This window comes from Choloepus didactylus, chromosome 12, assembly GCF_015220235.1.
Source record: "Choloepus didactylus isolate mChoDid1 chromosome 12, mChoDid1.pri, whole genome shotgun sequence".
Classification (NCBI taxonomy): Eukaryota; Metazoa; Chordata; class Mammalia; order Pilosa; family Megalonychidae; genus Choloepus; species Choloepus didactylus.
In genome coordinates, this window is record NC_051318.1 from 50,921,841 (window position 1) to 50,948,853 (window position 27,013).

The 27,013-nt window shown below is 33.4% G+C and overlaps 1 pseudogene; it reads left to right on the forward strand.

The window, feature by feature from the left end:
- Positions 1 to 1,076: 1,076 nt before the first annotated feature.
- On the forward strand, positions 1,077 to 27,013 carry LOC119506838 (annotated as a pseudogene).

Consider the following 27,013-nt stretch of genomic DNA (forward strand, 5'->3'; position numbering starts at 1 on the left):
TGGTTGTAAACCTATTGTAAGAAGGAAATCTGATGAGGTTACTTCAGTTAAGGCATGGCCCAGGGTGGGTCTTAATTCTCCTACTGGAGTCCTTTATAAATTGGACAAATTGAGAGACAGAGACAGAGAGAGAGAGAGAAAGAGAGAGAGAGAGAGAGAGTGTGTGAGAGAGAAAACACCAGAAAGCAAGAAGCTGAAATCAACAAAATGCAGAAGAGAAGTGAGAGAGCAGCAGATAGAACCATGTGCCTTGCCATGTGGCAGAAGAGTTGAGGATCACTGACAGCCTGTCTTAGTGAAGAAAACATTGCCTTGTTGATGCCTTGATTTGAACTTTTTCACAGCCTCATATTGTAAGCTTATAAATTCCCATTGTTAACAGTCAACCTTTTTCACAGTTTCTGCTTTCAACAGCCTACCAAGCTAAAACAGATTTTGGAACCAGAGAAGTGGGGTGCTGCTATTGCAAATAACAATAATGTGAAAACAGCTTTGTAACTGGTTAATGGGTAGCAACTGGAAATAATTGTGAGGTGCTTGATAGAAAAGGCCTAGATTGCTTTGTAGAAATATGGATGTGAAAGTTACTTCCAATGAGGCCTTACACAGAAATGATGAATGCGTCATTACAAACTAGAAGAAAGGCAACCCTTGTTTTAAAGTGGCAAAGAATGCAGAAAAATTGAGTTCTGATGTCAGAAGGAAGGCAGAATTTGAAAGCAATGAGCTTGGATATTTAGTTGAGAAGATTTCCAAGCTAAATTTGGAAAATACAGCTGAGAACTGAATCCTGGGTAGAAAAAAACCCAGTCATTAATGGTTTGGAAAGTTCTGAGCTTCTGAAAGCAAGTGTCCTGCCTGTGGGGTTTAATGGAACATGGAACAAGTCAGCCTTTTCAGTGCATGACAGGATTGGAAATGCAGTTATCCAGAAAGAATTTGTAGAAGTTTCTTTTTTCTGATGGTTTGGATTCCTGTGTACTGCATGCTAAACCAAGAAGTCTTTTGTGAAAGGTTTATGAACAGAGTCACTGTCACTGTCAGCCTAGACTAAAAGGGACATACTGAGGGAAAAAATGACTTCAAAAGCAGAACCATGGAAACTGAGGTCTGGACCGAAATTCTTGGGCCAAAAGAGTAAGCTCACCCACGTATGTGGAAAAGGTAAGTTTGCCCAAGCACTCGGAGAGAGCAGGCCTTTGGCCATGTTGTTCAGGAAGAGTACTACCACTGAGTTTTCTTGGATGCCTGGGGGAGTTTGGAGTGTCTGACTGCCAACCTGATGCCTGACAAGGGTGAAATCTTCACCCCAATATTTGGAGAGAGCATAAGCCCAGTATTCAGGAAGCACATGGCCACTGCACAGGCACTTGGAAAGGGTGGTGTTGCCACTCCATCAGGTCTGAAGGGCAAAACATCATTCTACAGATGATTCTCAGACCCTGAAATCTAAGAGAGTATGCCCTGCAGGGTTTCATAATTGTTTGGAACCCATGATCCCTGTTTTCTTTCCATTTCCTCCCTTCTGGATTGGAAATGTTCATCTTATGCCAGTCCCTCCTTTGTAGATTGGAAGAAAGATAACTTGTTCTCTTAAGTTTCACAAGCCCACAGATGGAGGGGAACTGTGCCCCAGGACAGACCACACATATAAACAATTTTGATGAGACTTTGTACTTTGCATTGTTACTGAAATTACTAAAGCTTTTTGGGATATTGTGATGGAATAAGTGTATTTTGCATACAGAAATAACATGTCTTTTTAGGGTCCAGATGGTGGAGTTTGGTAATTTGAAACTGTAGGTACTTCATAAAATTGTGTTTTAAAGGTTGTCTATTCCTGTGGGTGTAAACCTACTGTAAGTAGGACATTTCGATGAGGATACTTCAGTCAAGGCATGATCCAAGGTGGGTCTTAATCCTCTTACTAGAGTCCTTTATAAATGGGATGAATACAGATATATAGGGAAAACCAGGGAAACAAGAAGCTGAGCTCAATGAAACCCAGAAGAGAAGGAAGAGACCAGCAGATATCATCCTGTGTCTTGCCATGTGGCAGAGGAGCTGAAGACTGATGGCAGCTGGTCTTCAGGAGGGAAGCATTGCCTTGATGATGCCTTAATTTGGACATTCTCACAGCCTCAAATTGTAAGCTAATAAATATCCATTATTAAAACCCAACTCATTTCATGTTATCTGCTTTCAGCGGCATAGCAAATTAAAACAACGTACTTACCTATTTCTTGAGTGTCTGATAACTTGCTTTCAGTTTAATTTTTCTGCACATCCTATAATACTCTTTTGAAAACTCAGTCCTTTGTATTTAATTTATTTTATCAGAACATGTAAAACACAAATACACACACACACACACACACACACACACACACATATATATATATATACATATTTCAGAATAGAGTTATTTCTTGATGAATAAATATCATTATATTTATTGGAACATGAATTAATTATTAGGATTCTCTAGAGAACCGTATCCAACAGGATATATGTATATTTGTATAACAAGATGCATTATAAGAAATTGGTTCACATGATTGTGGGAACAGGCAAGTGCAAATTTCTTAGAGCAGTGTGTATTCTGGAAATTTTGGAAAGGGTGATATAGATGTCTTTAATCCTAAACTTTAGAGGAATCCAGGGAGAAGGAGAAGGTGTAGTCTTGAGGCAGAACTTCTGATTCTTGAAATCTTCTGTTCTGATTTGCTAAAGCTCTTATTATGCAAAATACAAGGAATGGATTGGCTTTTGTATAGGGGACTTATTAGGTTACAAATTTACAGTTCTAAGGCCATAAAAGTGTCCAAACTAAGGCATCAACAAGAGGATACCTTCACTGAAGAAAGGCTGCATTTGGAACACCTCTGTCAGCTGAGAATGCAAATGTCTGGTGTCTGCTGGTCCTCTGCTCCCAGGTTCTGGTTTCAAAAATGGCTTTTCTAAAATGTCTTTGGGCTTTTGTCTCTCTCAGCTTCTCTCTCTCAGCTCCTGTGCATCCTTGCTTGTTCTTCCAAAGCATTTCTCTTTAAGCATTTTGGGGTCCTCTCTTAGCTTCTCTTGGGCAAACTCTGGGCTTCACCTCTTAGCTTAGCATCTCCAAACATCTTTCTGTTTATATCTCCAAGCATCTTGGTCTGGGTTGGCCCCTGACTTCTCTTAAGTACTCCAGTAAACTAATCAAGACCCACTTTGAATGGGCAGGGTCACACCTCCATAAAATAATTTAATCAAAAGATCCCACCTTTAATAAGTATGTGCCCACAAGATTGCATTAAAGAACATAGTCTTTCCTGGGATACATAACAGTTTCAAGCTAGCACACTTTCAGTTTTCACTTTTAAGACATCCAACTAATTGGATGAAGTCCACCCATATTTCTGAGGGTAAATTCTTTTTCTTAATATCTACAGGTATAGATGCCAATACTGTCTCTGAAATACCTCCACAGTATCAAATAGGCTGGTGTTTTACTAAGCAACTGGACACCATAACCTAGCCAAGTTTTCACATAAAGTTAATAATTGTGGCCCACCCCTTGTCAACTTGGCATGCACACACATCTTCTTAAACCTTCTTAATCTCCAAATAAAAACAATGACATAGTCATGCATCTGCCTAACACAATGCAACTGTCCTGTATACAACCAAAACACATTAACCTTTTCCTCTGAAGAAGATGTAAGCTATTGGGTGATGTTTATTCTTATAAACTATGATGGAAAGTTAATGCAAATGTTATAGGATAAGGGTATAAGAAGAGGAAAGAGAACAAAGATATTTGCTATATCCACACACAAACCTAGGCATAATAAAAAAATGAATACTCATAATAATGACAATTCTTGATTTTGCAATGTGTCACGTGGTTGTAGCTGGTGTTCATGACTACCTTCTTCCGCTACCCAGTCTATATCAGCTTTATCCTCAGCAAGAACCCTAGCTGGTCATGATTCTTTTCCTAGTGCCGTTTGTAGTCCTGCCTGAACTGGGTTGTTGTAGATTTCAGTTGACTACAATCCGAGGGCATAGTAGTAAGAGAAACCTTAAAGGATTTTCTGTGTTCCAGAAATACTCTTCTCTATCTCTATTGTGTAGTAGCAGTTCAATTTCTTCCGGTTCAGTAACTCCCGTCATTGCCTGTTGATATACTGTAATACATATTCATGTTGTCCTTGTCTTGCATTGATCTAAGAATTCAACAAAGTGACATTTAACAATGGAAGCCTAGATTAGTTGTATAATCATTTTCCACTCCATCTCTATTTCAGTGGCACAACTTTAAATATTTGCCTCAGAGTCACTTCCTTTAGAAAACATTTGGGCAGAGGGCCATTGTACTTATATAAGTTATAATAATAAATAGCATTTGTAAGGAATACATCATTTCTACACAGAAAGAAGTTAATTATGGTTAAAATTATATTAAAATAATTATTAATATACTAAAATATTAGCATGCTGTAACTTGGGAAATTATTCTATGATATCCTGCAGTTATCCCACATTTTTTTGAGAGCTTTCAAAATGTTTGTAGCCTACTGTTAAGTACTAAGAAAGAAGTGCAATGGTATTTTAAAGACAATAGAACCAAAGACACAGGGTAATCAATTGCATCAATGTCAACTATCACTTCAAAAAAAAAAAAAAATGGTAAGATGAGATTAAATAACATATAGTTCCAGTATAAATTGTGTTCAAAACTTTCTAAATAGTCGCTTTTTACTTAAATCCTTTCAAGGCAATGAAGCAATGCCAAGTACTCACTGTAGCCCAATCACTTCACCTGTGTAGAAAGAGATAGAGTTGGGTCACTAATGAAGAAAGAGCCTCAAAATTCCCCTCCTTCTACAGAAATGATCTTGTTGTTCTTTATATGCATGTCATTAACAAGCAGGTAATGCTGGCATGAAATATGAAACCCTAAAATATTTTCCTTTTGCCTGACCTGAAAAATGAGGAAATTGGAAGTGTGGGTGGTTATCATTGGCATTCTTCAAGCACTCTAGAGCATGGATGTGCTTTTACCCAACCATTAAAAGGTGGGATAGTGCTATGATGATGAAAATATATATTACATTTCATTAGAGGAACAATAAACATTTATGGTGACAGGAAATTTATGAACTTCGAACTTACCTCTCTGATTTATAGATTTTGTTTTGTTTATGTTTTCATGTTATGAATTTATCTGCCATTCACGGTGTTGTGATGATCATTCTTATTTATCAAAAAATTAGGCTTTTAAACATTTTCTATAGAAACTTTAATGCACTCTGAAGTTTTATTCTTTTTGCTCTTTCTCATCACATACACATATTCATAAAGACATGATATTTTTAGTGTTTTTGAATTCCAGCTCTTGATATACTTCTATTGTATTTATGTAAATTGGCAGATAGAGGAACTTTTATACAATTTGAAAATTGAATCCAAATTTTAGGAATTAGGAGATAAAAATCTAATGTAATCTAAGGCAACTTAATAAAGATCATATATGATTCAGCCAATTTCACTGTGAACAGTACTCATTACTCAGAATTATATTCTTGATTATGAAATGGTGCCAGCACAAACATAACTCAATTTTGTAAGATTACCTCCCTTAGCACAGTAAAGCATTTTTTCTATCTTGCAACTTTTTTCTATTTTTTGGAATTTCTAGATCACTACCTACTCTCAGTTGATTTGGTGGCCATTTCCTCTGTTCTTTTTTGACACCCTTTCTAAAAAGAATGAAGTTGACAGCAAATAATAGAAAATGTAACTACCAGTTGCTTAAATATGGCAACAATGTGGAAGTTAAAGTAGCTGTTACATTGGCTGTGTAGTTTCACAAAGGGGCACATGATTTTCCTGGGGTTTCCTAACTCACTTACAAAAGATGTCTGAGCCAATGGCATCCCTTTGTTAATGTTTCACATGGAAAAGGGGAAAAGAGATGCATGCTTTCTCTAGTGAAGATTTTCCTTTTTATGTATGAAGAGAAGCCTTCCATGAGATTCCACCTGCATCTCCCTGGCTATAACTGAATAAAGCAAATAAAGCTTTGGAATTTGGTGTTTATAGTTCCAGAACTAAAGATAAGAGAGGAGTTGGTTGGGAATTAACACTGATTGAGTGTAACCTTGTCTTATTTATACTGGGGTTCCACACTGTCTGTGAGTACTGAGGACCTACCTTTAGCATTTTGCTCATTGCCCCCTCCAATCCAGTCCCACTTCCATTTCCTGAAATTATTCACTCGTTTCCTTGGTTTAGAAATCCGCAAGATAATCCTAATTTTTCCCTTTTTAATTATCTGAATATATATTTCTTATACATGTCACATTGATTCCACTTCTTTTATAGTTTTCACAAGTAGATTTGTTACTCTCAGGTCTATAAATCTGCCCTGTGTTATAACAGTCTTGAAGGAAAGGCATAGCTTTTTCCTGCCTTTAGCCTTAATCTACAATCTAAAACAAAATTGCAATACTTAGGTAAATGACATGGGATTATTCTGGATTTGCTTAAGCACAAATGTAGAAAATCTTTAGCTTACCAAAGAGGTACTTTCTTCAATTTTTCTATATTTTACTAGTCATAATGTATCATTTTTAGTTTATCAAAATACAACGCACTCCCATTTTTGTGTGTATTTACATTAGAGATTAGTACTTTGTATGATAAAATATATTCAGATTTTAAAACTTACATCTAAATATGATTTAAAGAAACAAAAACAAAAGCAAAGCAAACATTCGTCTCTCACCCAAACTTCTCTCCTTGTCCCAAACAAAATGGTCTTCCTGTCACATATTTCTTCTCTGAACCCCCCCCTTCATCTTCTCTGCTAACAAATATATTATACTCATTTCCAGATTTTTGCATTCATGCCAATGTTATTAAAATTATTGAAATTTCTCCAGGCTTCCTGGGCCATAACTTTGAAATTTTTACAATTTGTAATATTTTGTAGAGTATGCCACATTTAATATATTACCAAACTCAAGCCTGATAACTTAGCCTTTGATATGTGCCTTCAATTCCTTTCTTTCCTACAGTAAACACCTTTTCCATTGCTTTTATTAATAGCCACATTCATGGCTGCAAGAGCCTTTTTTTTTTTTTTTTTTTTTTTTTGCATTTTGAGTTGTGGCAGTTAAATTAAATTACCAAATTCTAAACTTCACTTCAATTTCCCTAGTTTTCCCATGAATGCCCTTTATCTGTTCAAGGATCCAGTCTAGTAAATCAGATTGTATTTATTTGTCATGTCTCCTTAGTCTGCTCTGGTTGGGGAAGTTGCTTACTCTTTCCTTCTTTCATGACCTTGACAGTTATAAAGAGTACTTGTCAGGTATTTTGTAAAATGTCCCTCATTTTGGTTTTGTCTGAGATTTTCTTCATTATTAGAGACTGGTGTTATGGACTGGGGAGAAGAATATCACAGCAAATAAGTGTTCTTCTTTTCACCTCATATCAGGGGATATATGCCATCAGCATGACTTACAACTGGTTATGTTGTCTTTGATGGCCAAGATAGTCTCTGCCAGATTTCTCAGTTGTAGAGATACTTTCTTGCCCTTTCCATACACTTCTTTTGAAAGCCAAGTCCAGTGCACACTAAAGGAGGAGGAGATTCAAGTTTCATCTCCTGGAGGGGTGAATATCTACAAAAATTATAAATTATTTGGAATATTTCTATGAAGAAGTTTTGTTCTTTCTCTGGCACTTATTTATTAAATCATTTCTTTAAATCATTATGGACTCATGGATAAATATTTAATACTATGGGTTATAATTCAATAATATGATAATAATCAGTTATTAATTAATCAAATTGTTTCAGCTTTAGTCTTTGGGAACCCAATCAGGTTGGCTGCTGGGTTATTTTGATGTCTTCCCATTCTTCTATTTTTTGAGTGATTCCTTACTTTTTGTACTATGAGATACCCCAGGTTCATCTTGAATTTTCCCATCCCCAACTTAGAAAGGACTGTATCTCCTTTTGTTGAGAATGGTATTTAGAAAGCAAGAACTGGGTGCTGGATAAGAGTTTGCTATTAAGGTGTTATTAATTTTAGGCACTCTCAGCAGTCATATATAGATAGATGATAGATTTATACATGTAGACATAAATACAGATATGGATACACATCTAGCCTATATATGCCCACACATCTATATACTTATTTCCTTATGTATGTTTATATATTTATATATAAATGATTATATATTACATAATTATATATATATTATATATGTAAACATTAAGCTAAACATGAATTCATACTGATGTCATCAACTCTAATCATGTACAACACAGTTCTTTCCCAATTGATTTTTATTGCTCTATTTTTCTCAACACTTTCTTCCTATTACATTAATTTTTAATTGAAAAGTTTCATTTAGTGCCTAATATCCTCAATCCTGCTTTTTCCTTCCTAAGCACTGCTATTTTCACTATAATGTTTCTATCTACACCAATGATAGACTTTGCCTTTCATATTATTAAATGTACATTTTTATGTATAAGAACATCCTGTAACACTTTTTTAAGTTTCACAGTCACATTTTACTGTAAGTATTATCAGTTCACATTGAGGGTACATTATAGAGTTATTGGTAGTATCATGCAATACTACACATAATACATTAGGTTCTTTGAATTAATAACTTCCTAAAACAGAGGAAACATCCACTTGAATCTGATTGCACCCAGCAGAATGTGCTAGTTGATAGTGGTGTTCTAAGATATTGATTCTTCAAAACTTCTAAATCAGGGAATTCATCAAAGAATGTAAATCTTAACATTTGTTTTTCAGGTATATTTTTGAAAGATTAAAAAGGAAAAAGTATACAGATTCTACAAATGCTCACAGTGCCTTTATGACAATAAAATGTGCACCAGTGTGCTCATTATTTAAACCTTTAAACTGTAGCTAGCTAAAGGTTTCTTCAGTCGATGACACTTATACAAGTTGTTTAAAAAGCAGTCTGTCAGCAGTATTACCAGAATAAATCTGTTTTAAAAAGTAGATTACAATTCTTTAGATATGAAGTGTGATCCCAGCTGTTAATTTGCCTGAAAGCTCATGAGATATCCTTAAAGTTCTAGTAGAGACCTTGGGGCAACCAATTAGTATATGGGAATGTACCTGAATGAAGATACAGTTACAGCTGAAGAAAGAGAGAAGTGAAAATTAACCTTCTTGAAAAAAAGAAAATATCCATCCTTGAGTGTCTAAATTATCACTAGTTATTTTTAAGTTATGTCTCTCTAAAGTACTTTAATTACATATTATATGTTTTTAGTGAAAAATTTTTTATAACTTGAAGTGAAATTTTAATACAAAGATGATTATATACTAATTAGTACTTCATTATGCTACAAATCATAGTGTAAAACTGGATTAATGAAAACATTGTGACAAGTATTAAAATTTTTAAATTTCCTTTAAGATAGACTCTTTAAATAATAAAGTTCACTTTTATACCAGAGTTTTCATGAAAAATCAAAATGCAGAACATTTCCTAGTTATTTTAGTTCATTGTCACTACTTAATTACAGCAGTGATATATACTGAGAGCTATTTCTTCATTTCTTAGAAAAAGATTTATATGATTTGGACATTATAAGTGGTTTATAAATAGTGAAAACATCATCATATGTAATAGTAATATAGATTTTACTTATCAAATGCATTAAGAGTAATTCTAATTAAGATCATAAACTTATTTTAAGAATGAAAGCATTTTTTTCTAGATATATTGTTTCCTTAGAATGAATTTTGATTGCATAATATAAGTATGAATCCTGTAAATATATATAAATTAGACTGGAAAATAATATATTTTACAGAACCAAGGGATGGAAGGGGGGTAGGAAAGGTGATGGGAAGGCAAGCAAAAATGTAGATGTTTAACAGGCTCACCTAAGGATTATTTGGTTTCCCAAAAGATGTTTTACTCTACTATTTATTATTTGTTTAGAACCCAGCCATGGTAAAGTTATAATTTAACTTATAAATTTATTCCCATTTGAATTATAACCTCAAAGAAGCTTGCCTTCCATGTCTTACTTATTGCTTTTAGGAGATTAAATAAATTTGTTTGTAACCTAGAAATCCTATTCAAACATACTTTTTAAAAAAAGCCTCTTCTCATGGGCAATAGAGTATGTTCTAATGCTTTGCAAACAAATTCACCATATTGTTGTTTTCATGCTTAATTAACAAATTATATAAAATCTTTCATAAATGTTTATTAGAAATGTTTAAGGAAGCAAAATGTATTTTAGGAATGACTAAGTATGGAATTCCAAAAATCAACACCATTAGAAAAGCAGTGAGAACACTGCCAAAAATTGTCAAAATCAACTTTTTCATATTTCTAGAAATTAATCAAGGCTTGCAATGATCTGACCAATGTTTATTCAATAAAAATACTAAAACTTGGTAAGAACAGTGAGTTGTATGGCTTTTTAACTTGTCCCATTCTATATCCCAAACCCCAAACTAAAGTTCTTGAAAACCAACAGCCTCACAATTATAGTATATGTAAAATCTCCTTACAATACTACTTGAAAGCTTCATTTCCAGAAAATTGTCACCAGTTGACCTGTCTGGAAGCTCTCAAATACCTCTCTTCTTGTATTTATCTCATCTGACTCCAAGCTTTCTTTGGGAACAGCCCTATCACTGGGGCATTGGTGGGCAATTGTTTACCAAGGCAGCTGTCTGAGGCAATAACATCATTTGGGATAACAAAAGCTGAGCAAATAAAAATTTAAAGTAAAAAATAGAGAATGAAGTGTTCACAATGGGCCTTGAAAAGCTCCAGTATATTCCTGGAAATCTAGAAGTTCATGCACAATTGCAGGGCTGTGCACATGCACAGGAAAAATCACAAGAAGGCCATAAATGCTCACCAAGATTGAATTTGAGTCTCTTTGAAAGCAAGAAGTGAAATATAAGGCAGAGATACAAACTGCCAGCAAGATTGAAAGTTTTGATAAAGACTGAGAGACTTATTGGTTAAAATAATTTAAGGAAATATCTTCCCAATCATTAGCTGTCCATTAAGATTGCCAAGCAGAGGTGTCAGTGGCTGCCCATAACAAAGAATTCAGACTATATAGAATTTTTCCAAGAAGGTAACTAAAAGAAAATGGCACCACCACAACAGCCACTACCAACAAAAAAGAATAATGACAATAAACCCTGGTGGAGGACATGATTTCCAGAAATTCCAATTCCATTATTTAAAAAGTCCAGTTTTCAATAAAAACATTGGAAAAAATGGAAGACATGAAAGTATGGCCCATACACAGTGATGTGGATTTAACTGGGTACCCCAATTTGGACATGTTCTTTGTTTTAGACCAAATTCTAGTGGGTGTGAACCTATCATAAATAAGATGTCTTCAAGGTGTACTTAGGTTAAGGTGTGGCCATGCTTGGCTCTTAATCTAGATTACTGGAGTCCTTTATAAGCAGAGTGAAAGTCAGACCAAGGGAGAAGCCATGGGAAGCAGCCAGAATCTAGAAGTAAATGGAACCCATGGAAGAAGACACTACCATGTGCATTGCAATGTAATGGAAAAGCCAAGGATCCCCGAAGATTGCCAGCAAACCACATGATAAATACCATAGAAGGAAGCAAGCCTTCTAGCCTCTGACACCATGAGCCAATGAATTTCTGTTTTTAAGCCAACCCATTGTATGCTATTGGTTTTAGCAGCTAGGAAATGAAAGCACACAGGAAATGAAAACCATTTATAAAATCTGTCCCAGAGGAATCTCAGATGTAGGACTTACCAGACAAGATTTTAAATCAGATATTTTAAATATGTTCAAAGAACTAGAGGAAACCATGACTAAATAAATAAAGTATGAACAATCATGTCTCACAAAATAGAGCATATCAATAAATAGATATTTCAAAAATGAACCAAATAGAAATAGTGGAATTGAAGAGTACAATAACTGGAATAAAAATTCATTCTAATGGATCAACAACAGATATGAGCTGACAGAAGAAAGAATCAATGTTTGAATATATGTCCATTGAGATTATTCAGACTGAGGAACAGAAAAAGAATGAATAAATTTGAACAGAGACTGAGAGACCTATGGGACATGAGCAAGAATGCCAATGTATGCCTGATTAGAGTCCCATAAGCAATGGAGAGAGAGAAGTGGTCATAAAGAACATTCAATGAAATCAAGGATAAAAGTTTGCAAATTTAATTAAAAAAAAGAGCATCAATGTGCATATCTAAGAAGCTTATTGAACCCCAAGTAGTATAAACCCAAATAATTCCTCACCTAAACACATCATGGTGAAGTGGTCAAAATTCAAAGTTAGAACATGAAAATAGCAAGAGAAAAGTGATTCATTATATACAAAAGATCTTCAATGGGATTAGCAGCTTTCTTCTCATCAGAAATCAAGAAACCTAGATGTAGTCAGAAGACATTGTTGAAGAAAAAAGACTGTCAACCAAGAAACTTATATCATGAAAAACTACCCTTCAAAAATTAAAGGCAATTAAAACATTCTCAGGTAAAAACTGAATTTTTTTTTTTTTTTTTTTTTTTTTTTGTGAATTCTCATTACACAAAATACTAAAGGAAGACTGACAGGCTGAAATTAAGGAACTTAGACGGTATCTTGAATCCACTGAGAAAAATAAATAGCAAAATCACACCAGTTAAGGTTACTGTATAAGTAATTATAAAAGACAACAAAAATGTACTTTTTGGTTGTAACACTTTTCTTCTCCTATCTAATTTAAACTTAATAACACAAAGTAATAACCTTAAAACTGTATTAATAGGTTCATAATATGTAAAGACATGATTTACATAGCAATGATAGCAATAGAAGGTTGAAAAGAATGGCAAAATTATAGGATCAAAATTTTTTATACTATTGAAATTAATTTGGTATGAAATGGAATTAGATTGTGTTAAATAGGTGTTAATTGCACTTCCTAGGGAAAAACATGAAGGAAATAATCAAAAGCATATAGTATAATAACAACTAAGGGAATTAAAATGGTACACTAGAATATATCTATTTGATACAAAAGTAGGCTGCAATGGAGCATTAGAGGAACAAAAAGACATAAGAAATATAGAAAACAAATAACACAATTACAGGCATAAATCCCGTCAGCAACTGCATTACATGTAAATGCACTAAAAACTTCAATCATTGGTACAATAGTTTAAAAATATACAGTCCAAATATATTCTGTCTACAAGAGTCACTCTTTAGATTCACAAAAATAGAAAGAGGTTAAAATTAAAACGATTATAAAGATACACCTTTCAAACACTAGGCAACATACTGCTGGAGTGGCTAAACTAATATCAGATAAAATAAATTTTGAGTCAAAAGTGGTTACTGGAGACAAAGAAAGACATTTAATAATGATAAAAGACAATAAGGTAAGATACATAAAATGAATCCAGATTAGAAAAGAAGTAAAGTTATCTCTACATGCAGATTACATGATTTTATATTTATAAGAAAATCATAAAGAATGCACATACACATATACAGAAATTATTATAATTAATGAAACAGTTAATCAAGATTAGGATATAATATCAAGATACAAAAATCATTTGTATTAATATACACTAATAATGAACAAAGTGAAATTCAAATTAAGAAGGCAATTCCAGTTGCAATATTATCAAAAAGAAAAATAAAACTCTTCGGTAGAATTTTAACAAAAGAAATGTAAGACTTGCATGCTACACCACCCCCTCAAAATCATAAATATAAGAAAACAGATTCCATTTTCATAATTAATATGGCAACAACTCCCAGACTGACCTACAGATTCAGTGCAATCCCTATCCAACACCCAGCTGCTTTCTTGCAAAATTTCACAAATTTAAACCAAAATTCATATGAAAATTCAAGGTATCCAGAGTAGCTAAAAGAAATCTTGGAAAAGAATAACAAAGTTGGAGGAAGTGCATTTTCCCATTTCAAAACATACTACAAAGCTATGGAAATAATGACAGTGTGGTGGTGGCAAAACATGAACAATGGAATAGCCTTCAGAGTCCAAAAATAAACCCTTACCTTGACAGTCAATTGAGTTTCAATGAGGTTTCCATAATAATTAAGTGAGGGAGGAATAGTTTTTTCAATAAATAGTGCTAGGACAACTGGATATTAACATACAAAAAATGAAGTGTTCTGATACCTTGTACCATAGACAAAAATAAGTTCAAAATGAATAATAGACTGAAATGTAAGAGCTAAAACTATAAAACTCTTACAATAAAATATGTGTATATTGTCACGAACTTGAATTAGATCATGTTTTCATAGATATGGCACTGAAAGCAAAACTGACAAAAGAAATAATAGTAAATTGTACTTGAACAAAATTAAAATACTCTGCACTTCAAAGAGTATCATCAAGAAAGTGCAAAAAGCACCTCAGAAAGTGGAGGAAAATGTTTGCCAATTATATATATGATAAGAGATGTGTACAGAATATATATTTGGAAGTCAGTAACCAAAAGACAAAAAACCCTGTTAACAAATTGGCAAAGGATTTGAATAGATGTTTCTCCAAAGAAGTTGTACCAATGACCAATTAGTACAAAAAGTCATTAGGCATTAGGGAAAGGGAAATTAAACCACAATGAGATACCGCTTTGTACCCATTAGGGTGTCAAAAATCAAAAGGACAGACAGCAACACGTGCTGGTGATCATGTGAACAAATTAAAGTTCTATAGTAATGGGTTTGTAAAATGGTACAGCCATCTTTGGAAAATTACTTGGCATTTCCTCAAAATTTTGTAAAAATAACTATCATATGACCCAGTAATTCCACTCCAAAGGTAAATGGAAGTATATGCTCACCCAAAATCTTGTAGGTTAATGTTTATAGTGGCACTATTCATAAAAAAACAAAATGTGTAAACAACTCAAATATGCATCAACTGATGAATGTTTAAATAAAATGTGGTATATCCAGACAAAGGAATGAATGTATTGAGGCATGCTGTAACATGGATGAACATTGATGACATTATACTAAATGAAAGAAGACATATATAAGGCCATGTACTATATGATCCCATTATATGAAATGTCTTGAATAACCAATTCTATAGTGACAGTAAGTAGATTAATGTAGAAGGGGATGTGTGAAGGGGTAATGGTGAGTAACGGCTAATAGGAATGGGGTTTCTTTTTATTATGATGCAAATGTAAAACTACATAGTTGTAATGACTGCACAATACTGTGAAAATACTAAAAATCCCTGAATTTTACACTTTAAAATGGTAAGTTGTATGGTATATTGCTTATGTATCGGTAAAAGTTGTTATGAAACATAGGTCACTTTTCTGAAATAAAATGATGATAAACATTTTATGGAAGTCATGTTTTTAAATTATTGATGATTATGCCTTGAATACATATATATATACTATACACTGTGTTAATATTTAAATACATAACCAGGTGCCGAAATAGAATAGAGTAATGACATTTAAAATAAAAACTATAGTATGAACAATCAGCCAAGCCAAAAGTGGAAGGAAGAATGCATATTAAAAAGGGAACTACTTAGGCAAAGCTCTGAGATGGGGAAGAGTATAATGCATTCTATTGTCATATAGATGGTCTGAGTGGTTGGACATTAACCATTCAAAGATGAAATATCATCAGATAAATTAGGAATTATGAATGGCTTAACTAGGCAATTAATGTATCAAGTTCTTCAGTAAGTTGAGGCAGCTCTTGTTCTACACTAGCATTCTTTAGGATCTCTTGATAGCTATATAATTAAATAAATTGCATTTATTTATTTATTATTAAATTATAAACTTGAATTACAATGATATTTCTATAATTACAGTGTGAATTACATTTATATAAAATGTCTTGTTTTCATACCAAATCTTCAACTCCCTATACTACATTGACATCTTTAAAATGTTGGTTGTCTATTGCAGATTTTTACTACGAGGATATATTTTCTTCTTGATTGGAAGAAGCAAGATAGCATCATATATTGCTTTGCTATTCCATATTTCTACAATTCAAAATCATCCAAACTTTGTCACAAAGACCAAGGTGGAGGCAACATATATAAGCTTCAAGATGTACTAGGAAGCACAATGTACAAAGCTCTGGCTGCCTGTTTAAAATAGTTTGAAGACAACAATGTAGGGATTAGTTTTTTAATAAATTTATTACAAACTTCATCACTCTCAATTTTAAACAATTATCATAACACAAAACATCCCACGGGGATTAATTTTAATAAATTAGCTTCCATCTGAAAACTAGATAAAATTTCTGAAAAGACTCTTTGCTCTTATTTCCTGCAGAAAAGAGGAACAGAAATAACTTATTTCATTTTAGTTCTCTTTCAAACAGGCAAATTCACAAGTACAGTAAAATCCTCCTGTTAACATTGCATATACGTTATTGAAATGATTTCCCATGGTGTTAATTTTAAATTTTTTAAAAAATAGTCTTTTAGAGAAGTCTCATTACTTTTGTCTATGACTACCATGTGCCTTGGAAAGTTACAGGTTGTAAACATTTACTGAAAGATAGAACCCATTTTATCATTTAGAAGATCAAAGAAGTAATATATTAGCAAATGGTATTTAAAAATACCAAGGATTTATTGTAAGCCCAACATAAACAAATGACAATATGTTTGAAATTTGAAAGCAACCATGCCTCACTTAGAAATATCATGCAGGGAACCTGCGGACTGGAAGGTGATTGCATTTTTACAGGTAGCAGAGGTTAAACACACATTCTCCCTTCTTATAAATACCTGATTTTTAATTTTAATCAAGGGACACAACTTATCAATGTATGGTGACTGCTCAGAGAAGAAGCAGATGCCTCAGGTTTTAGTTTCTGCCAACTTTAACCTGCTCAGCTGCTGTTGAAATGCTTTAGCAGGTAGAGACCTGCAAGGGTTTCCGTTTTGAGAGTGCTCTTTTATTTTCATGCTTATAATACCCGTGTGAATAATATTCTCCCAGCAATTTATATAGTATATGTGACGGATTGGAGCTATCCACCCCAGAAAGACATACTCTTAATCTTAATCCAATCCTGTGGGTCTGAATCCATTGTAAATTCGACCTTTTGATGAAGTCACTTCAGCTAAATTGTTGCCCAACTGAATCAAGATGGGTCTTAATCCTTTTACTAGAGTGTTTTATAAGCAGAGTGAAATTTGGACACCCAGGGAGAGAAAGCCAGAGAGTGAACATCCAGAAGCTGAAAGTCAACAGAACCAGGAAAGGAAAAGGGGAAGTGAGGAGAGGCTGCCATGTGACAGACAGAAGGTCAGTGAACCAAGAATTGCTGGCCGTCAGTGCTGGAACACAAAAGTTCCCAGAGAAAGAACAGCCTTGATGACACCTTGATTTTGGACTTCTCCTAGCCTCAAAAACAGAAGCCAATAAATTCCTGCTGTTTAAACCAACCCATTGCATAGTATTTGTTTTAGCAGCCAGGAAAATAAAATGATATCTTTATGGGAATGCTTAAAACATGAGTATCTCCTTGTTCTTTAACCAATTTAATCATTGTCTCATCTTTTTCATATCACTCAGTGCCCTCGGGCCCCTGAATTCTATCTAGTATCACAATAACTTGGCTCTCATATTTATTAATATCTTCCATGACATGACCATATAAATTTGTTAAGTTAAGCCAGATTGTAAAACACATTCATTTGTCATCTGAGAACATTAATTTGTAACATTAAAAATTAACCTTCACTTTTTCTTCTCCTAATTGTTTGAAGTTTTCACTATTTTGTTGTTTAACTGTGGAAAGTGGAGAAAATATATTAATAATACTTAAATTGAATAAAACTTATTTTGAAATCTCTAAATTTTGTAAGCATTAATTGAAGCTGTAACATATCTTTTCATTCTTTAATTTTGTTTTCCTAACTGAGATTCAAAAGTGGGTTTGCTTCCTTCTAAGTGCCTGGCTGCATGAATTTTATGTGACTGTCACTTGATGAGAGTAGGGTATCTTATACCTTTCTCAATATAATGATATAATTTTTATGAATGTGGCTCACTGAAAGAAAATTAGAAATATCACTGAAAATCATTAAAATCAGAGAGCCTATTGCTATCAGTAAAAGATCCATATAATTAATTAATATTAGTAATAACTATTTTAATTCTTTTGAAGTCCTTCATTTAGAAATGTATGTATTACTATTTTATTCTGAGGTGTGAACATTTGTTTGCTTGTTTATGGAAGAAGATGTCTACGTATTTTAAAGGGGTATGGTCATTTAGTCACGAGGCAAGTGTTTATTGAACCCCTAATATGCTCTTGGGGCTTTGTCAAGTGCTTATTGTACTCAAGATTCTTAAATCTACAGTGAAGAAAGAATAAGTTTTAAAAGTCTGCTCAATTACTATCTAAAATCCACTGAATTTTGATAAGCAATTCAGTTGTGACATTCTTTCAGGAAGTTATCTCTCATATTTTAACAAGGAGTTAATTCTACTTCCTAAGATCTTTTTATTAAAATTAAATTTATAATAAATTCAATCCTTTCAAATATTCAGAAATATTTATGTAATCCTTAATGCAGTCCAACCATTTTGACACTTCCTGCAATATTTAACTTTTCTATGGTTTAGTCATTTTTATGTCACCCATCTCCACTTATCATGCTATTTACAAAGTAGGTGATTAATAAATATTTTGTTGAAAATTATTTGTTTTTAATTACAATATTGCATTGATCATCAGAGAAAATGAATTTGAAATGTAATATCCTCTTATATAACATGACACAAGAAATTATCATTTTTCTTTAAACAATTGTAAAGAATAAGTAAAAAAATATGTATCATCATTTAAATCCCCAAAGAACTTAACAAGAAATATGTAACTATTTCATAAAATCAGAGCAACTTGGAACTCCCCAACAGGATCAGTAATTTGGCTTTCAACAGCATCTAAGGGACTCTCAATAACAGCTTCTTACCAGAATGTCAGATCCTCTTCATTTAGAATATTTGGGGAATAAAGAAATAACCAGTAAATCTACTAGATATGTCAAGTAACTGGAAAATTGTAACTAACAACAGTGGAGGAATAATGCCATATGAAGCTTCCTTCTTGGTCCAAGTAGATTAAGCTGTCGATGTCTTCTGACTACATTAAGAGTATATTATATTATTTGATACTGCTACTCTTATACTGATTTTAAACTACTATATTTATGAGCCCTGTAAATATGTGGGTTACAGAGTTTCTGAATACTTCTCATCTCATACACAAGTGGTGCCTTTAGATGATTTCATCAACACAACTGCATTGTATATGAATGTAAATGTGTTTTTGAGTTTGCAGATTTGTGTGCATAAGCCCCTCCCTTCCTTCATGAATCTATCCTTTTGGAGTATTTAATAATTTATTTCAAAATCTCCTGTATTTATTATTGAGTTAGAATGTTTAATGATATAAATAATCTTCAAGTTCATAGATCCTACCAAAACTGCTCAAATTATACAAATAAAATTGGCTGCATTGGGAGTTACGAGGTTGCCTATCACTGGAGTTACTTAAATAGATAGTTGAGAGGTATTTGGTGGACATGTCTTAGAATAGAGTTAAAAAGCAGAAGGGATTTTAAACCAGACAAACATTTAGATCCCCTCAAAGCAATAACTTTATGTGATTTTCTATGCAATCCATTTTTCACGGTCCTAATGAAAGTCCTGTTTCTACATAGAGCTTCACAGATTTCCCTATATGGAATGACATTTGTGTTAGGAATCTATGTTATTACTCATTAAATCCTATTTTTTTTTCCATGGTGGCTTTTTGTAATAGTTGTTTCTGCATAAATGTTATGACCCTTACTTGACCAGATGCTTCCTGAAATAAAAAGCAATTCTATGCTCCCTATTCAAGACCTTCCACAGCATATGTTTTCAACAAATACAATTAGCATTAATGTGTGTCCTTATTGAAATCACCCATCATTAACTGGATACTATTTTTAACCAAATAGAAACTACATATAGATGATGTCAAGATAACCCAAGCTATATTATGCCATGTTAAATTGTACATGCATATTTTAGGTCTTTTACAATCTCTTTCAATTCATTTAGATGCCTCCCCCACAAAATTGTCATTTTAAAAAAATATCTGAGGTAGGCATAACAATGTAAGCAACATGTCTATTTAAAATAACATTTGTTTCTAATGTGCTTTTGAATTTATAGGTGGAGTTGTGTGTTAGGTTTTCTTTTTTTCTATTTTCTTTTTTTTTCCTTTACTTGAACAATAAGGAGCATGGAAGTTCATTTCATTTCAGGCATAATATCAGATCTTTCTAAAATTATCTTACGAAGCTATTAAAACAAGTAAGGCCAGAGTGATATGCAACTTGGGTAGCCTGAGTAGATGATAAAATATAGATAATTCATACCCAGAAAAGATCAGGACCAAAGGAAATCACCAAAAATATCCCTCAGAATTAGAAAAAAAAGCAGTGTACAAAATAAATATGAGATTGCATTTCTGCATTTAAAAATCTAATATCTAAAGATATGAGTAGTTGTAAAGTCAAAATGAAGTGAATTCATGTTGGTGGCAAATAATATTTTAAATAAAACATTAATGCAGCAGTATAATAGGGACGGCTCCAAGTTTTTAAGGATTTTTTAGATGATAAATACAATTCACATTCTGATATTTATTGAAGCACACATTCTCAATATGCCTTTATGTGTTCAAATTCCATTTGGTAATTGAAAAGTTCCAATATATATCTTCTATTTTATGTAGGAGCAGTCAAGTTTAACCAATTTGGAGAGAAGACTTCATTTCACTTAGTAATTCACTTTCATCTACTATTACTGTTTAATGAGTAGGGGGTGTATTTGTGACTTGACCTGATGTCACCATGTGCCAATTCATATTTCAAATTGTACTATTACAAATTAGCATGCTATGTTAGTAGTAACAAGATATCCAATGATTGAAATCTGAGATTCGTTAAAAGAAAATATGACTGGATTTATGCTCCAGTACTTTATAACAATGCACTTCAATTTTTAAAAATAATAATTTTATTAATAAAGTAATGCTTGAATATAGGTTTAAAAATCAAAAGGTACTGAAGAGACTTCCTTACAATTTCTACTAGTCCATGTTTTTGTTATTTAAATAAAAAAATTTCTTCCATATTTAATATATAATTATTTAATAAATATCTTTCTCAATTTTTCTTCCATTTTTCTTCAGTTTTAGGCATCACTACATTCTTTTCATGGTAAATAAGGTGAGTTCCCTCACATATATCCCATTTTCACACCACCACCCCCTTATTAGCTCCATATTTTGATATAATCAGTATCCAGTACCTACATTTTTTTGATTATGAAGATTTTGTCAATGGTAAGCTAAACTCCCTACCCTCATTTTTTTTTCCAGAGCCTACACTATGTATTTAAATAGAGGAAATGAGTTACCAATGAGTTGGAATAGTGGAAATGCCAAACTGCAAATAGGACACGGGGAAACACACATGAACACACACATAAACAGAGAGAGGCTAAAAAGAACTGGGAGAAACTAATCCACCTAATGCATCAGGACTAAGGGAGGAAGTCAGTTATTGGAGCCTAGAAATCGGGGTCACTTTGAGGGGCACCTGAACTATGTATATGCATGATAAAGCCTGACCAAGAGAAGGAAACTGGGACCACAGAGGGTGGAGCTAGCTAGTAAGAATTACTAACACTGAAGTAATAAGCAGCCAAAGATTAAGAAACCCACAGAAGCAGCATGTCATTGTCCTCCTTTGTCTAACCTAACTGGAAATCAATTGACAAGAGAGCCTGGAAAATGTAGTCTACAGGAGTAAATCTCTTAAAGAATGGGGATACAACATAGCACAAGAGACACATGATCAGCACAGCACCTATAAGATATTTTACACCAAACACCCCAATGTCCCTGCTACAAGCATATTAATAATGTGTTCCCTATGCTCAGAAAATTGCTTCCTTAATTTTTGTTCTCCTAGAAATTGTCTTCTAGGCAGATACATTTATACTCCAAATTGCCAGCTTTTTACCTCACCCTAAGAGCCCTCATCCTACATTTCTAGTAATCACTCCCTTCTTCTAAACAGTTTCCCATATATGAGGGTTTCTTTCTTAGCTTATTCTCTCACTTGCTAAACGATAACCTCCAGCAGCTTCTTATGAAAAGGTACATGGAGTGTCTGAATTTACTTTATTTCCTCCTCATATTTGATGATTTGTCTGGGTATTACATTCTATACTAGAAATGTTTTTCAGTGGAATTTTTAAGACAGGGTTCACTCTTTCTAGGAATCAGTATTGCCGTGGAGACATGTGGTGCGTTCTGATTCCTTACATTTTCTTCTTCCTCTCTAGAAAGTTCTTGGAACTCTTTTTTTTCTGAAATTCCACTAAAATTTTGCCTTAATAAGTTATTTTGTATTATTCTGTTTGAAACAACTAATTTGGTAGGGCCTTTCAATATCAATGTCCATATTCTTCATTTGTGGGGAATTTTCCTTTATTAATTCTTTGATAATTCCATGTTCTCTATTTTCCATCTCAGATTTTAATTGGTTGTTAGACATACTTGATTATTAAATACATTTTCTCCTTTTTCTCTATCCATTCCCATTTATTTGTGTGTTATTTATACTTCCTTTACTTTATTGTCTGTGTATTACTGTGTATTACTATTATTGTCATTATCATTATTATTATCGTTATTGTTACCAAGCATCATATGCAAGAATCTGTATGTCATGCCAGCATCTACCTTCCTACCCCACAATCAGGCTCCATGACAGTTTACCATTAAAAAAATAAGAAGTCTTCATCAAACCCGCTTGTTTCAGGAAATGTCTGTACACAAAAAATCATTCCTTCCTAAAAGTGAACAACTTTTTCTCTTTTGAAATCTCTCCAGATGTTGCATCTGGCCCCTTGTATTCCAGGAAGGAGTGGCAAATGTGCTTGAAGTTCAATTAGGCAGCCTCCCCTGCTTCCAGAAATCCCACCATTATACAATGCTTGCCAATCACAGGCTGTCTCAGCATTTCCTCCACTTTTCAAACACATTTGAACCCCTAGCAAAAGGAAAACGAAGGTAGATGGATTCTTTTAGGGCTGATACTTATGAGTAAACATCATCTGTAATTTGGTCTTGGTCTTGGTTTTGGCTTTGACATGTGTATAATTCCCAAAGCCTGTTCTTATTCTCTTATTGTTTCCTTTTTATTCTTGTTTTATAGATGACCCAGACTTATCTCTTTTGACATTTCCTTGTCTCTGGTTTTGATTTATTTTCAGTTGACAATGTTCAAGAAAGCAATGAATAAACAAACACATAAATCTTGTTCTCATGAATAAGTCAAGAATGTAATAAGAATGGTTAGCATTAATTGAATTAAAGAAGTTAATATTGGTTAATTTCTTAGAAACGTGTCTGGCACTTGGTAATTATTATATGTTTTTTTATCCCCCCCCAAAAAAAAGTTGTTAGGATTTAGGAAGAAAACTAAAACAGTAAAAGAGATGGGAAATGCCAGGAGTAATTAAATTTTAAATAGAATAGCCCAGGAAAGACTCTGAGAAAATGAGATATAAAAATAAAACTCTTCAGGAGATTGAGGAGCAAGTCAAGCAGATTTATCAAGGGATTACAGACAAAAGAAATGGCAAATAAATATTCCCTGTGCCTGGAGTGTGCCTGGAGTGACTAAGGAAAAGATCAATGTGGCTTGAGTGAAACGAGGAAAGAGTGGACTATTAAAAGGTGGGCTCAGAAAGTTAACAGGCAGATCTTGGGTGACCTTATAGACTACTTTGACATGTTTTTTCTTTAAATTATAAAATAAAAATATGAAACAACTTACCTTTTCATGTTTGCAACTTCTTTTATGTAGCAAATAAATAAATAAATATACTATTTCATCCTTGTCTTAATTTGTCAGGGATTGCAACAGATATTACGGTCTCTTTGGCTTAAACAGAAATTAATTTTCTCACAGTTTTGGAGACTAGAAGTCTGAAATCAAGGTGTTGATAGGACCATGCTTTTTCTGAAGTCCGTAGAGTTCTGGAGTTGTCTTTCTGGCCTTCCATAACTCAATTTCTGACTATATCACATCCCTGCCCCCTGCTCCTGGTCTGTCTCCTCCTACTGTGTTCAAATTTCCTGTTTATAGGGACTTCAGTCATATTGGACTAAGATCCACCCTGATTCACTTTGGCCTCATATCAATAACATCTTTAATGGTCCTATTTGCAAATGGTTTCATATTTGTAGATTAGGACTTGAGCATGTCTTTTTGAGGGACATAATTTTAGCATAAAAAGAGTGCTGAGCTATAGCACCACCCCCAGTTATACCTATTACCAAAAGTGTGCCAAAATTGAGATCTTTAAAAATAATTGTTGTACCTCAAGTACCACCTAACTAGTATTTATGGAGTTCTCACTAGGCACTAGCTACTATTATCAGGAATAGGGATACAGAGGGAAAAAATAAAAGAAAAACTAACAAAAATTCTTGTCTTCATGGTGTTAATATTCTAGACGGAGAAATAGACAAATATGGCTAGATAATCATTTCTGGAATATTGGAGTATGTCTTATGGCAAAAGGAACCACTTTCTCTAGCTGGCTCACAAAGGAGTATTGGGAAAAAAATGAATCAATCAGAAATGCCCCCAGAACCAATATAAAGGAAATTGGTTACAATTGTGTAAAAATTTCCTTCAACACATGCCTAAGTTATTACTGAAAGAATCAATATTGTTCTTATATTTTCCGAATCCAATTGCTTATGCCTTTAAAGGATTATGGTTTCAACTATACTATTTTGATTTAGTAAAGTAAATATGTTCTTTAAAGAAAAAAATTCTATGTAGCTAAAAGTGGCTCATCTTTTATAAGAATTTAAAGGAATATACTACAGATTATATTATCCAATTAGTTTTATATTTCCCACTGAAGTGAATCTCAATTCCCAGTACAGCACATAATTTCAAGGTCGTATTAAAAATGCAGCAGCTGAAGGTTCCCAAATGAATGTGCTGAATGAATGTATTTTAGTGAAGTGTGTACTATCTTTTTGACATGCATGTAATGATAACACATATTCTGACAGCTGGGTTCCCTAGGGCAAAATGAAACTGCAATAGAAGATGAAGCAGTCTGTTTATGTAATGACCATAAAAATGTATGTATATATTTCATGAAAAAACGTCTCAATAGGATGACCACATTTATTTTATGTCACATTTTAGAATTTATATTTGGCAAATGTTTTCCAAAATCCTGGTATATAATTATAAATAATAAAAAATATGTATCTAGCTAAATTTAGCTCTCATAGGCAAAATCTTCTCAAAGTGTTTTTAACACATCATAAAACTGTCTTTGAAAAGCATTTTCTAAGCAAAAAGATAAAACAATTTTAGCAGTTTTAATTTTTCCTACTGTATGGTTATAAATAAGTCATATAGAGTTTGAATTTTTTTTCTTTTTTTTGTACTCAAATCTTGATTACATAAGGAATTTATTTTTGTGCAAAATATTAGTTAGAGATGATAGGTTTTTTTTTTCTCTAAAAAGCTTGTAGTTAACCACTACAATTGAATAGACCATTTTATTCACATAGACTATAATGTGTTATATTTAACAAATCTACATTGTTAAATATATTTGTACCTATCACCAGGATCTCTATTTGTATCCATGATTTGTCTGCTTAATCTGCATTGGTGTAACGTTACCATAATATCTGAGAGTGTTTAATTGTATTGTAGAAGAAAATAATAAACAGGATAGATGAAACTCATGAGGAAAGTTGTTCTGGGTAATGACTATTTCAGTTGTTTTTGGAATATATAGGTGAAATTTATACTTTTTAAGTATGGATAGTAACGTGTGGCATTATAGAAATAGACATAGAATAGAATGGAAGATAAAAGGTCCAAGAAAAATATACCTAATTCTAAACTATATGATAATAATAGAAAAGAGGCATCTTAGCCTCTATTTAGGTTACCACATTAAATGGGAGAAAGAGAAAGAGTAAGAAAACTAAGGGCATGTAAATTATAGTATGGCACAAAAGTTGAGGCAGGGAGACAAATTTGGAAGCTGTCAGGATGATTCTGCTGAGAGACGGTGATGGCAAGGACTAGGATAGTGGCTGTGCAGATGGAGAGATCTGGGCAAATTAAAGAGCTATCTGAAGCAAGAATTGTTGGACCTTTGGTGATTGATTAGGTGTGAGGTCTGAGATACAAGGAAGAGTCAAGATTAAACACATGATGGCTTTCATTGAACAAGGAGCTAATGAGAAAGCAGAAGAAATAGATGCAAAGGCAGAAGAGTTTAACATTGCGAAAAGTAGTCTTGTGCAAACACAGAGACTGTAGATCATGGAATACTATGAGAAGAAAGAAAGGCACATTGAGCAGGAAAAGAAGATTCAGATGTCCGATTTGATGAATCAAGCAAGGCTCAATGTCTTCAGAGCCAGAGATGACTTTAACCACAGACCTGCTAAAAGAAGCAAAGCAGACACTCAGCAAAGTGGGAAAAGATAAAACCAGGTATCAAGTGCTGCTGGATGGACTGGTCCTCCAGGGTTTGCACCAGTTGCTGGAGCCCTGAATGATTATTCATTGCAGGAAATAGGAGTTCCCTCTGGTAGACAGTGGTGCAAAAAGAGATTCCTATGTACAAAATTACCACCAAATTGGTCAAGAGCATATTGACCTGAGGATATAGCTGGTGGTGTTGAGATCTATTATGGAGATCATTAAATAAAGGTTTCTAAAACCCTAGAAAGCTGACTGGATCTCATAGCCCAGTAGATGATGCCAGAAGTATGGGGAGCCTTGTTTGGTGTGAATGCCAACAGCAAGTTTTTGGACTAA